The 14,247-nt window shown below is 41.9% G+C and overlaps 1 protein-coding gene across 5 annotated transcripts in view; it reads left to right on the top strand.

Annotated features, from left to right (window-relative positions):
• LOC137383395 (uncharacterized) overlaps window positions 1-14,247 on the top strand; it is a 90,928-nt gene that overhangs the window by 11,406 nt on the left and 65,275 nt on the right. The window contains exon 1 of one of the 5 annotated variants that reach the window (XM_068056190.1): window positions 4,250-4,309. The exons of the other annotated variants lie outside the window; for them this stretch is intronic. The gene's annotated coding sequence lies outside the window, so the exon portion shown is untranslated. Of the gene's footprint in view, window positions 1-4,249; window positions 4,310-14,247 lie in introns of those variants that run through there. 5 annotated transcript variants of the gene reach the window in all.

The following is a 14,247-nucleotide window of genomic DNA, read 5'->3' as shown; positions in this document are numbered from 1 at the left end:
AAATTGAAAATAATTGCTGGCCTCTGTGGTTAAGTAAGTCACTATTTTCAGAATTTAACATAAATCTTTCCTCTAATAAATATAGCGTTACTATGCCTGGTATATTTTCCTCTTCCTCAACTGTGATAACTGACTCAAAGTAATTATTCAACTAGTTTGTCATTATTTTTGTTTGCAATATTACTTGTTTCTGTTTTAAAAGGGCTCGCACACTCTTGATTTCTGTTTCAATGCAATTGCAAAACCTTTTATGTTAATCTTGATAGCCCTTGCAAGTTTCTTTTCATATTCCCTTTTGTAGTTCTTACTATCTTTTTTTGTCCTCCTTTGCTGTACTTTATATCTATCCTAGTCCCCTGGATCTACACTATTTTTAGCACTGTTCTTTGCTCTTTCCTTTAGTGTTATGTTATGTCTCACCTCTTTTGTCAACTATAGTTTTTTTTTGGTACGTAGACCTCTTGCCCCTTGGTGGATATAAACTGGTCCTGTATTAAGCTAAATTCTTTTTTGAGCACGTCCCTTTGTTCATATGTAGTTTTACCCGATAACACTTTTGACTGTCGGTCTGACTCTGTCCCATCCCGTTAAAAGTTAGCTGCCCTAAAATCTAGAATCTTAGTAACTGTGTTACATTTCTCCTTTTCAAACTGAACATTGAATTTGAACATGTTATAAATACTTGTCCAAGTGCTCAGTCACTCTGGGTCTGATGATGGATTCTAGAAACTTCCCCAAAATTGACGTTAAACTGAAGTTACCTGGGGCTGGATTTTCAGAATAGGGTCGAGAACCTAACTCCCAGATGATATCCAGGTCCCGACCCCACGCCTCAGCTGCATTGACTGCACAATGTCATCTTCAAATGGTAATCCCCTAATTGGGCAAGGGACAAGCTTGGTGCCCAATGAGTGGGGTCAAGCATCCACAGGAGGCGGGAACATCCTGCAAAGTGCAAACAGCCAGAGCAGGCGGCAGCCATGATGTGGCCTGCCACTGCCTTGTTGTGAAGAGCTGGGAGCTCCTCAGAGGGCAACAGAATGAACAGGTGAGGCAGCAGTTCCATAATTTAAAAAATGTTGTTACGGCCAGGTGAGGAGGGGCTCTCAGGCTCCCCTTTTGCCCCTTCTCTGGTTTGATCGCCACAGGGTTTATTCCTTTTTAACACAGTGATTGAACTTACCACCTCAGTGAGCGCTTGCTCCTGGTCCTCTAATGTAATTGCCAAAGAACCAATCAGACAGGTTTTCTTGAGTTTAAACAAGAAAGATATAAGTTTATTATCCTTAACACTCTAAACCGGTTAAAATTACTAAAATGTGCTATGCATCCATGCACATATTCAGACGAGAGTCACACACACACGCGTAGATTACTGAGGGAAAACGGCTTTGGTGGTTGGAGTAGAGTCTGGAATAAATGGAATTTAAATCCTGAATATCAGTCCCAGAGTCATTAGTTGAAATTGTAATCCTGAAGTCCTCGATGGACGACATGCACGGTTGCGGGCTTGTTTCTCAGGCTCCAGAAGGCAGAAGAGAGGGTTTGATCCTTGTCCCCTAGATGTTCATTGTGGTGGTCTGTAGACTTGGCTTTACAACTTACAGCCGGGTCATCTCTGGATCTGTACTGGGGGTGGGGGGGGAGAGAGAGAGAGAGAGAGAGAGAGAGAGAGCTGTTCTCTTGATGGCTTACAGTTACTGTCCTCACTTTTCTGAGTGAAAGTTTAGTCTCGCCAGAGCTGCACAGGCAGTCACATGACATTCCCAAATCCGTTTGTGTTTTAATGTGGTCCTCCTGGTAGCTTCTCTGATATTCAAGGCTTTACTCCTCAGACTGTTTCGTCACACTTTGTGCGAGTTGGCTCTTTCAAAGTCAATGCGTGTTGATGGCTCTTGACGACTGTACTGATAAAGCCATTTCAGGTAATTTAATCAGAGAGCACCCCATTGTTCTGGCTAGGTTGAATCAGTCATGCTGTCTCTTGTCCACTCTATTGGTGTTTCATATGTAAATTGCGGTGGCCATCTTGGCTGCTAGCTTTTCCTTTTAAAAGTTGTTTGTAACAATTTCCAGTAAAAGTCTCAGGCAAGGTTCCAACCAATGAAATTAATATTTACCATTTGGCATGTAGGGTTTTCATGACAATATCCTGCACTGGGTTCGGCGCAAGATCTCTGTGGGCTGAAAACATTTCTTCTTCAACAACAGTTAGCCCCCTGCCTGCTGCAAGCCCAACAGCTGTATACTATTGTGCACGAAACCGGTCAGGCTCGCTGGATTCCTCTTTGAAAATAGCGGCATGGACCCCCCCCCCCCCTCCCGCCCCCTTAATGAGGTCCTAGAGGAGCTTAATAGCCCCTTAATTGGAGTGAGCGGCTTCCTTGTTCGCCTCCCCCACCCTCGCATTGAAAATTGCGAACTGTCCTGGAGGTGTCGTGTGCCGGAGACAGCCTCTGGGACCCAGATTTTTAAATTGCGTCCACACTGGCTCCCGACCCCACGGCCCTTTCAAAATCCAGTCCCTGGTTTCTCCCTCTGTATCTTCTTAAAGAATGGAATGACATATGCAATTTTCTAAAATGAAGGTACAATTCCTTTATCTAGAGATGTTTGGACAATTCTGAGTGATGCACCTGTAGTTACCTCACCTATTTATTTTAATACACTAGAGTGGAAACACGAGGGTGGAAACAATCAGGTTCTACAAAATTTGTCTATTTAAGTGTCATTGTTTATTTATTACCTTGTTTTAACTTACATTAAATCAACTACTTTCCTCGACTTATTTTTAGTTTCCCTTGTACCACTGGTGTTTTTCTCCCCTTCCTCCACCTTGAATATGGACACAAAGTACTCCTTTAACAAGTTTGCCATTTTCTCTTTATCCATTATAACCTCACCTGAATTGGCTTTGACGGATCTGCATTCTATTATCTTTCTATTGATATATTTATAAAATTTTTGCTGTTGACTTTGATATCCTTTGAGTTTTTTTTCATATTCCCTTTTTGTAGCTCATTACTTTCTTTGTATCCCTTTGTTGCTTTTAATAGATTCCAGTCTGCTGGAATAACACTCTTCCTTGCATTTGTGTTAGCCTTTTCTTTTAGGTTGATACTATCACTAATTCATTTGTTGCTTATGGTTGCTTAACTACACAAGTGCAGCCTTTATTTTCTATCATACAACATACTTATTTCAATACTCTGCATTGTTTTTCTGTAGGTTTACCCATTAACAGTTCAGCCCAATTTACTGTGGTCAATTTATTTCTCATCCCATCAATGTTTACCTTACTTAAATTTAAAACCTTGTTTTGTGACTTTCCTTCTCTCTCTCAAACTTAATATCAAAATTCAATCATATTGTGGCCACTATTTACAACATACTCTCTTATCAGATTGTTAACTAATTCTGGTTTGTTACTTATCACTAAATCCAGTATGGCCTGTTCCCTTGCTTGTTCTAAAATATACTGTTCCAGAAAATTAAAATCTCCCAATATTTCACAGAATAAAATTTATTTTGCTATGTTTCTCTGTTCTCCATATTTGTATGTACCCCATTGCATCACTACCATCAGGAGGTCTATGGAGGTTGGGGGTAGCTTAATACTGGATTCTTGCATCTTCTGTTGTCCTTTATCTCTACCCACACTACTTGTAGGGATGAAGGAAGATTAAGGCTAGAAGTGGGCTGAAGAGGCAGGTGGTAGCAAACTGTAAAAGGCCAGTACAGCAAAATGGTAGGGTGAGTAACAAAATTTTGATGAGATGCAAACCAGAATTGGGGTTCAGTCAGCTGGGAGATGGACAGAATAAGTGAAATGTTCCCACCTACTATTGGGAGGCCTGTGCTGCAAGGTAAAGTAAGCTGCCCATGTACAATCAAAGGAATTATACCCAAAGTGTTACCCCAAGTGTTACTAAGTATTGCAGAAGTGTAAGAAAATAGTGATGTAGGAAATAATTCTGTTATTATGAAGTCGGTTCAGTCACAAGACTTTTAATATATCATTAGTAGATCTCCCTTGGCATTGCATACTGTAAATCAGGCAATATGGTCTCCCTCACTTATCTTTGTGTTTCTATTTGTCTTACCGTCTCGCCTCTTCTGTTTCTTTCACTTTTTGGCTAGGTGGTTGTGAGTGGCGTGGCATGACATGTTGGGAAAAGGAAATACCGACAGCTGCAGACTTCATTTTTGGTGGTTGTGCAGCAGAAAAGTAGTCCTCAGTGACTCCCTTCTATTCTCTTACCCTTAATCTGCCATCCACTGACTCTATCACTTGCTCCTCCCAAGGCAGGTGAGTTTGTCAGAGGTCTCCTCTTCCTCACTTGCTTCCCTCCTCGTTGTCCCCTTCTTCCCTTTCTACCTATCTGTTTCCCTTTCAGGGATTTTTGTTAGTAATGCAATATACTTCTGTTTCATTAAAAAATTAGAATGAGGAAAGGTTCTTTGTCTCCCTCTGCCTCACAAATGTTAGCAGTTTGAATCTGTCACAGGTTGAAATAATCTGTTGTCTTCAAAATTCAGAACATTTTTCCAGCTTAACTAACATTAGCAGAAATAAAGACATTCTCTATTTCGGTTTAAAACACTTTCTGAAATATATATATAGAACATGTAAACAAAAGCTACAGCAGAAGTGTAATTGGTAAAATGTAGCTTTGCTTCAAATAATTTTGAAAAACTGACAGAATGTAAATAAAATTATTCTATTTGTACAGCTGAGTGAACAGTACTGTTACATCCTGGGGAATTAAATACACTGAACATACTTGACCGCATAACCCAAGTTTAGGTGACAGCATCGCCAATCTGGGCAAGAGTATCAAATCAAGCTCAGGCTTTTGGGAGAAGATAAGGCATTCAAGTAAAAACATTAATGAAGATATTACAAGACAATTTGGTGGATATATATAATTATATTATACAATTGGCCTTTATAGCCACTCCAGGCGCTGCTTCACAAACCACTGACCACCTCCAGGCGCGTATCCATTGTCTCTCGAGATAAGGAGGCCCAAAAGATTATTGTGAAATACATAAATTTAAAATTTGTAATTTTGTTTAAACCCTTATTTTGGACATCAAAAATTTCAGATACTGAGACAGTATGACAATTGAAAAATTATCAGAAAGCAGTTTAAGCAATTTGTAGGGAAAAGATAACATAGCACTACTAATGACCAAATTACATAATTACCGGCAGAGTTTACATAAGTAAAGATTTTTCACTGAAAAATGTTGACACAAAAGTGTACATAAAATGTGGCAACAGCAGTTAAGGTTTTGTAGACAGGAAGTGCATGTAGATGTAATGTTTTTTAATACGATGTAGATGATTGGTTAATTACTTTTGATCTTTGTAGAATAATATGTTTGCAAGACGAGAAGGAGAATAGATGTGGCAAAAAATGCAATTTCAGAATAAGTCTGTCATCCTTCTGACTCTTGAGACAACGGTTTGTGCCTTGGTGGTCAGCTGTGTGTTAAAGATCGCCTGGTGTGGCTCAGGAGCCCCACTCTGGCATAGCAGTCTCTGACGAACTTGCGGTACATGAAGGCAGTGGGCTGAGAAGGTGCAAGATTCGCTGGCCTCTATCTTCACTGGGCCCTCTTCTCCGTCAGCTGAGCTTTCCATTTCTCCTCGCCTCTTCCAACGCCCCTCTGAACCGTCAGTCTCCAGAGGTTCTGGCCATCGGCAGCTGCCTCCTAGCTGTCGTATCGATGTCCGAGATGTCAATGGCAGACATTCAGAATAAATACATAGATGGAAAAATAAGATATCAGAAGCATATATAAACACAACCATATATATATAGCATCATAACAGTGCATGGTTTCACGATTTATTAACTTACCCTTGACATTATGAAGCATTGTTTGGTTAAATTCTTTGGTTCAAAACACTCCTGATTTATAGAAAGCAGATCATTTACTTTGCCTTTCTAATTTTTCTCTTGCTAACTTTATTCATTGTTTTCTCAACAAGCCTGTACATGCATTTTACAACACCTTTTGTTTAGAGTTTATTTGCTTATCAACTTAAAATCCACACATCAAATAGGTTAGCATGATTTATTGCTCCTTTGATATGCATTAGTGTCTCCCACTGTGAAACAGTTTACATAGTTATCCTTTACGATAATATACATACACACTGTACTCAAAAGTCCAATATAAAATTTCTGATTTTGTTCTGATAATGTTCCTATAGCAACAGAAGAATAACATTTTAGGAATAAAAGAACAGGGAAGTAGTTATATTTATTATGTAATTTATTTATGCACTTATTTCAAATTTAACATTAAAACAATTTAGTAAACCCACGATAAAATATATTCTTATGTTGTGTTTTTATCCATCTGTTGCTAAAATTCTAAATTTTATGTTAGAAATCACGTACTTTTTTTGCGTAGAGACTGAAATGGAATAAATGTATCATGATTCTACAGTAGTTTCCAGTTTTTGCATTTGTTGAAAGAAACTAAGTCCACCCTTCTCCAATTAAAGGCTTGATTAGGATTAAAACAGAATAAGAGAACAATACATGTCAGTTCGATATTGTTAAACATTTTGATCACAAGTTTGAAAAGGAAAGGTCTCGTATGCATTTTTGCTTATAATGATTTAAGTACAGAAAACTACAAATATTTATTTTAAAACACTTTTTTTTAACAAAATAAGGTATATGTTACTCCATTATTACTCAGGACCCTCAAAGTGGATCTTTGGATGGTTTTATAATATTTTTCGAACTGGTCATTACTCTTTTTATGGGTGACTGAAGTATGTCAGGTTGGGAGTTTCTAAGATGGTGCAAATTTCTCCAGCAGTGGTGTTCTCTGTATTCTTTCTGATGTTCACTAACTATGGGGCAATGGCATGAGGTTCAGGGGAACATACAATCAGCCATGTTGTTGTGCGTAGCTTGACACATACTTCGCATATTCAACAATACTGAGAACCTCAGATCATTGATCAGTTATCATCTTAGTTAAGAGTGCAGCTTGGTTGTCTTAAACAAGAAGATGTAGTTATGACAAAGGGTGCCTTTAAAGTTGGAGCAAGGTACATAGTCATAAAGAAGGTGATGCTACCTTTTTTTTAGGACAAATCTTTGTTACTGCTATTGGGATGGACACTGTGGAAGATAACGCAGTCATTGATTTCCTTGTCTCTGCATCTGAAGTCATTAAAAAATCTGAAGCTAGAGTTTGCTAGCTGCTAACCTCTTAACAGCACCCCGTTAAGGTAACAAGCAAAAGGTCTTTAATCTATAGAGCAATTCTTTAAAATAAAACATATTAAAAAAGACAAAGGAAGCTGGTCATTTTATTTTGACGTTTTCTTCTGGCCCTGGGGAGGAGCTGAGGATCTACAAGCAGGACTTGAAGCTTCTTCAGAGCAATCAAAGGGTGCATGGGTAGATTGCGACAAAGCACATTTGATCCGACAGGCCATAACAAACAGCCATCTACATAGTGGTCAGAAAAATTGGTGCAATGTATTGCACATATGGCAGGCCTTAATGAACCAATTTGATGGGAGATAGTGGACTCTGCACTACTTTGCTGACCTAATGGAAGGGTGGCAGGTGTGGATGATATTCATGTCAAGTTCGTAAAAATTATTCAAGCTGAGTGAAAGAGGAACGGCATTGGTCTTAAACTACTTACTTGCTTTAGAGCAATCCTTTCTGAAGCAGGTAAATAGGATTCTCTTTGAGGCATACATACCTTCAGCATTCCAATGTAGTTGAAGTTGAGGAAGGCAAAGGCCATAGGGAGTGAGCAGGATAGAAGAATTAGTTTTAGATTGCTGTAGAAAAGAGCCAGCACACCAGCACAGACACAATGGGAGGAATTTTATGGGCTCTGCAAGAGCGGCTTTGGTGGCGTGCGGGATTATTTAATCAGGTGTGAATCGTTTTCTCAGATTTCTGACGGCGGGATTTATTTTAGCGAAATTAAGTCAGTGGCGTGTTTGCAGCGGTCCAGGGTTTCCCCCTGCAAGGTGGCGGATTGCAGCATGACATTTATTTCCATACCATGAATACTCATTACCCTACACAGTTCAAATTAAGTCCTATCTGCCAGATTAAGTTAGTGGCAAGTGGTGTTCCCGTGCCACTCAGTTCACGTTCGTTTAAACATGGTGTGCAACAGTTGGCTTTGTGCAGTTGAGTCTGAGGTCAGTGTTTTTCTTTCTTGAACTCATTGGCATAAGGAACGGCAACATTGGAATGGATGTTTGACTCCAGGCTCGGCGCCAGCAAGGACAATTCTTCTTAGGGGATGGCAGCGAAGGCATGGGGGTTGCTGTTGTACGTGGAAGAGCAGGGGATGGTATTCGGAGAGGACAGGCTGGGGTTACTGGGTGTGTGGAGGAGCAAACAAGGGTACTTGAGGAGGACAGAATGGTGGAGCAGAGGAGAATCCAGGTTGTGTGTTGGTTGTTATTGCTGCTGAAGCTGGCTGTGAGGATGGTGGGTTGATTTGAGCATTACAGTAAACAGATTGTCACGAGAGGCCTAAAAGAAGGGATGAGTGCTGTCAACGTCAGGGACCTGTGGGGAGAATTCAGGGTACTGACTGGCAGAGGGAACGGTCAGTCAGTGGGGGCAAATGGAATCCGTCACGGGGAAGGTCAAGACTTAGGGTTGTATATTCTACGGCATAATAGGGAGGGGAACGGGACTTTGCAACAATATTAAGGTGGATTTGAGGAGGATCAAGGGTCAGAGTCGGCATTTCAATGGTAACAGGAGGAGGGATGGCATGAATAAATTGATTGTGACATTGTCCAAGGTAATGGTAATTGTCTGAGGTGATTCAAAGGTAACGGAGGGAAGAATTGAGGTTAAATTGGGTGGGTCAAGTGTGATGGGTGCAGGCTGGAAGCTGGCAGGAGGAGGTTGGAAGGTGGGGATACTTGCCTTAAATTGCACATGTTGCAGATTCTCGAACAATAATGCAACCACATGGTCACTCGAGGATAACAAGGTTAGTGGGAGGAGACAAATGATGGTGGGTGGGATTTCCACCTAGCTGCAATTTTAAGGCACAGAAAAGAGAACTGCTCATTGCCTCGATGGTTCAGCTGACTGGCAACAGGAGGCTGAATTGGAACGCTCTGCTCATTTCATTATTTGAAAAGCTGCAGCAACATGGGTCTCATACACCCCGGGAAGAAGAGCAGAGAGGGTGACTAAGGAGGGCTCTTTTCCCTCAACTCATGATGCTTGAACACCAGCAACAGACAGAACAAGAAGGTGAGGATGTTGTGAATGATAACATCCAAGAATGGCATTATCGAAGACAGGCACTGGCATATCAGCATGTCCTCAGGACAAGGACAAATTACCTTCAAATGTCAGAGAGGCAATGCCAGATATGCCGAAAGATGTCATGTTAAATGGTCACAGAGCTTTGTAGGATCCTGCAGCATGACCTGGGAATCCCATGCCAGTTGCCCTCAAGGTGACTGCTGCGCTCAATCTTTTTGCTAGCGGTGCCTTCCAGGGATCAACAGGCGACATATGTGCAATATCGCAGTGTATCAAAGAGGTCACCAATGCCCTATTTCATTGTGTCAATGATTTCATCTTCTTACCTGTAGACGAGGATAGCCAGGCAGCAAGGTCTGTGGCCTTCAGCACCATCGCTAGGTTCCCTGGAGGGCAAGGGGTGATCGACTGTACTCATGTGGCTATTAGAGCTCCCTGGGACTGGCCTGCTGCATTTGTGAATCACAAAGGTTTCCACTCTTTGAATGTACAACTAGTTTGCAATAACAGAAGAAGAATAATGCAGGTTTGCACATGTTTCCTGGGATACTGTCACAACTCATACATTTTGAGGAACTCACAGCTGTCAGGAGTTTTTGATGAACCAGCCAGAGTAGACAGCTGGATCCTGGGTGATGAGGGTTACCCACTTTGGACATGGTAGTTGACACCAGTGCAGCATCCCCAAAGCACAGCTGAAGAGAGATATAATGCAGCTGACTCATCCACCAGAGCCATCATCAAACACAGCATTGGCATGCTGAAAATGTGCTTCCGTTGCCTTGGCTGGTCTGGAGGGGCTCTTCAGTACGTGCTACAGAGGGTTTCACAAATAATCATTGTCTGCTGTGCCTTGCACAACTTGGCAATTAGATGTGGCAACTTTCTGCAGGCGGAGGAACAGGAGGAACACCAGTCCTCCACGGATGAGCATGACAATGAAGAGGATGAGGAGGAGTACAACAATGCAAACTATGCCATTATAGATATAAGGGCCATGGAGAGACATGCAAGGGACATCAGGGAAAACCTCATATTTGCACATTTCAGCCAACAATAAGCCACTTCAAAAAGGAACGTTGGAGGAGAAAACAAACATTCTCCAAATATGTTCACATACCCCTGAGGTCTTAATCATCGCTGTAATTACAAAGAAGGGCTCTTGACAACAGCACATGAACCTGCAGTGGAGATGTAGCTAACAGCCTGTATGCTATCAACTTCATTAAAAGCAACCTGCATCTCCAATGGAAATACTGTACTGCATCAAGGCATTAACCAGCACACATAGGAAGCTGCAACATTGCAGCATTTTGTTGTGACTGGCAGATCAAATCTTCTCTGGGCCACAATGGAACCGAGAACACACCAATGCATGGAAAATAAGGGCTGGCTGCAGAACCATGAAGGTCAGGCATGTTGGCAGTGAAAAAATTGAAAAATATGCAAACGACCAACAGCGATCACTGACAACTGAAGGCTAAAATCAAAATGAAAAATGGACACTGGAAGGCATTGCCATAAGCCTCCAAAAACATTTTCCTTTTCAAATGAAACAAAGCAGATGATTTACGGGAGTTCATCAAATATTGAAGTGAATAAATATGTTTTGAAACGTCAGCAATATGTGCACAATATTTACACCACCTGTGCCACCTTCGTGCTCAAAACTGTTTCTTTTTACTAAAATAAAAGCAAAATACTGCGGATGCTGGAAATCTGAAATAAAAAACAGAAAATGCTGGAAATACTCAGCAGGTCTAGATCATTCCCTCTGCAACACCCGCCATTTTATTTCACCACCCTGCTCTCGTGCCCACATTTCTGTCCTTGGCCTGCTGCACTGTTCCAGTGAACCACAATGCAAGCTTGAGGAACAGCACCTCATTTTCCGATTAGGCACTCTGCAGCCTTCTGGACTCAACGTTGAGTTCAACAATTTCAGAGTGTGACTGCCTTTTTTATTTTATTTTATTTTTTAACCATGTGCCTGTCTTAAATTTGTTTCACATGTTTTTACTTTTGGACCGAGCTGTTCATTATTCTGCCATTAACACTCTCTCTGGACTAATACTTTGTCTTTTACTACAAGTATTAGCACTCCCTTTGCCTTTGTTCCTTGATATCTCTGTCTTTTAATTGCTCCCACCCTCTGCCCTATGGTAGACCTTCACTTTTGTTCTTCTTCCCCCCCCCCCCCCTTTTCATTTGCTCAAAGCCTATTACATTTCTAACCGTTGCCAGTTCTGATGAAAGGTTACAGACCTGAAACACTAACTGTGTTCCTCTCTTCACAGATGCTGCCAAACCTGCTGAGTATTTCCAGCACTTTCTGTTTCTTTTTACGTTTTTTATGACTATGTCTCGGTACAACCCCGACATTAGCAGCTGAGGTGGAGGCAGTCTGCTCAGTGTCCTGCCCCGTGGCTGTGGATGACTGTGGCTGGCGTCCTTCGGAGGAACGGGGCTTGATGGCTCCATCCTACTGGGGGTCTACAGCAATGGTTATTGAGTATCCCCCATGTGCTTGCCTGCTGGAGGTAAGGGGGATAATGTCGGGGAGGGAGGACGAGACGCTGCTTTCCCTGGGGGTGTTCTCAGAGGAAGGCTCCGTGGTTGCAGGCACGCGCTCGTCCTCCATGATGGCACCTGCCTATCTCCCTAAGGATTAGGAGCACCTGTAGGCAAGTCCAGGTTCCTCGTTCCCCTCTCACTTAGACTCTGCTGCACAGAGCCTACGGCAACAGCGATGGAGTTTAGGTCAGATTGCATGTGGCTTGAGTGCTCAACCAGACTCACCACAGAGCTCACCAAACTCGGGACTGAGGAAGCCATACGCTCAAATGCCTGGGACAAGGCAGACGTCCATTGAAGTTATATTGGGCAGGATGTAAAATCAGCATTCCATCAGATCCTGTGGTTTTCCCACCCGGCCCATAAGGTTAAAATTACACCTGATGGGTCGAATGGCCTCCTTCTGTGCTTAAATTGCTTTTCTGTGCTTTTTCTGAGCTGTAAACTGCTTTTTTTGTGCTGTAAGCTGCTTTTTCCTCCAAAAACATAAATGAAAGGGGATTCCCATGGAACAGTATTACACAGAATTACAGCAGAGAAATAGGCCTTTCAGCCCAGCTGAGCTCTGTGGTGAGTCTGGTTGAGCACTCAAGCCACATGCAATCTGACCTACACTCCATCGCTGTTGCCGTAGGCTCTGTGCAGCAGAGTCTAAGTGAGAGGGGAACGAGGAACCTGCTGTGTTTATGCTCCATGAAAGCCTCCTCCCACCCCTCTTCATCAAACTCTCTCAGCATATCCCTTAAATGCAACCATGCTATTCACCTCAATTACTGCTTGTGGTAGCTAATTATACATTCAAACCACTTCTCCTGAATTCCCCATTGGATTTATTAGTGACTTATACTTATGGTCCCTAGTTTTGGTCTCCCTCCATATTTTGTGAATGTTGAAAAATAAGGAAGTGTCAAAACACTCGGCACAAAGCCTCCTGAGTAACTAAGTAAGGAACAAAGATCAACAAAGTTGGAAAAACTGCTTCAAAATTAGTCTTCTTCGAGAAATATATAAATACATTTCTGCATACAACCAGCAACTCTGGATATAGTGGTGCTTACGACTAAGTGCTATTGTGGCATAAACTCCAAGAAATTGCATGGACATCTAAATGATGGCATTGGACCCCGACTCAAATATTGAAAATGAGAAGCTGTTGAGGAGGAACAACATAAGAAATAGGAGCAGGAGTAGACTATATGGCCCCTTGAGCCTGCCCCGCCATTCAATACAATCATGGCTGATTTTCTGCCTCAACTTCAATTTCCTATTTGCTCCCAATATCCCTTGATTCCTTGAGAGTTCAAAAATCTATCTACCCCAACGTTGAATATACTCGATGGAGCATCCACAACACTCTGGGGTAGAGAATTCCAAAGATTCACAACCCTCTGAGTGAAGAAATTTCTCCCCGTCTCAGTCCTAAATGATTGACCACTTATCTTGAGGCTGTGCCCCTATGTTCTAGGTTACCCAGCCAGGGAAAACAACCTCTCGGTGTCTACCCTGTCAAGCCCCTTCCGAATCTTGTATGTTTCAATGAGATCACCTCTCATTTTTCTAAAGTCTAGAGAGTATAGGCCTAATTTACTCAGCATTTCATTATAGGACAACCCTCTCATCCCAGGAACTAATCTAGTGAACCTTTGCTGTACCGCCTACACAGGCAAGTATATCGTTCCTTAGATACGGAGACCAAAATGGTGCACAGTACTCCAGGCGTGGTCTCACCAAAGCCCTATACAATTGTAGCATGACTTCCTTGTTCTTGTACTCCAGTCCACATGTGATAAAAGCCAAAATGCCGTTTGCCTTCCTAATGGGTTGCTGTACTTACATGCTAACTTTCTGGGTTCCTTATACAAATACACCCAAGTTTCTCTAAATATTAACATTTAAAAGTTTCACGCCTTTTAAACAAAATATTTTGCTTTTCTATTCTTCTTCCTCACACTTCCCCTGTTTCGGTATCACTAGAAACCACAAGAGGAAAATTAAATCAGGCAGCACATCTAGCATATCTGATTTCTGCCCATTTTTCTGATTGATTACGCACGCTTTATGGTCATTTATAAATATAATCAAGGGGGGATACTTGCATCTGTTGGGTGTGCATGATTCCCGCATGCACCCCTCCACCCACCCATTGTCAGGGTAGATGGGGCTCTTTAGCCTTTATTGCAGCCCACCTAGGAGAAGGGACTCTCAAGATAAAAACAGTGATGAAGACAATGCAAAATTGCATCAGCTACTCTTCCCTAGTAAGCAGCTCAGGCATCTCTTGTGTGAGACTTGAGTTAGGACCTGACCTATGGCAGAACTAATGGATGGATGGAACAGCATTTGTTCCTTTTGTTCCGTTTGCTGCAAAGTCATT

Source organism: Heterodontus francisci, chromosome 24 (genome assembly GCF_036365525.1).
Source record: "Heterodontus francisci isolate sHetFra1 chromosome 24, sHetFra1.hap1, whole genome shotgun sequence".
NCBI classification, from domain to species: Eukaryota; Metazoa; Chordata; class Chondrichthyes; order Heterodontiformes; family Heterodontidae; genus Heterodontus; species Heterodontus francisci.
Note: the sequence above shows the minus strand (reverse complement) of the source record. Positions and strands in the feature narration are given on the sequence as shown.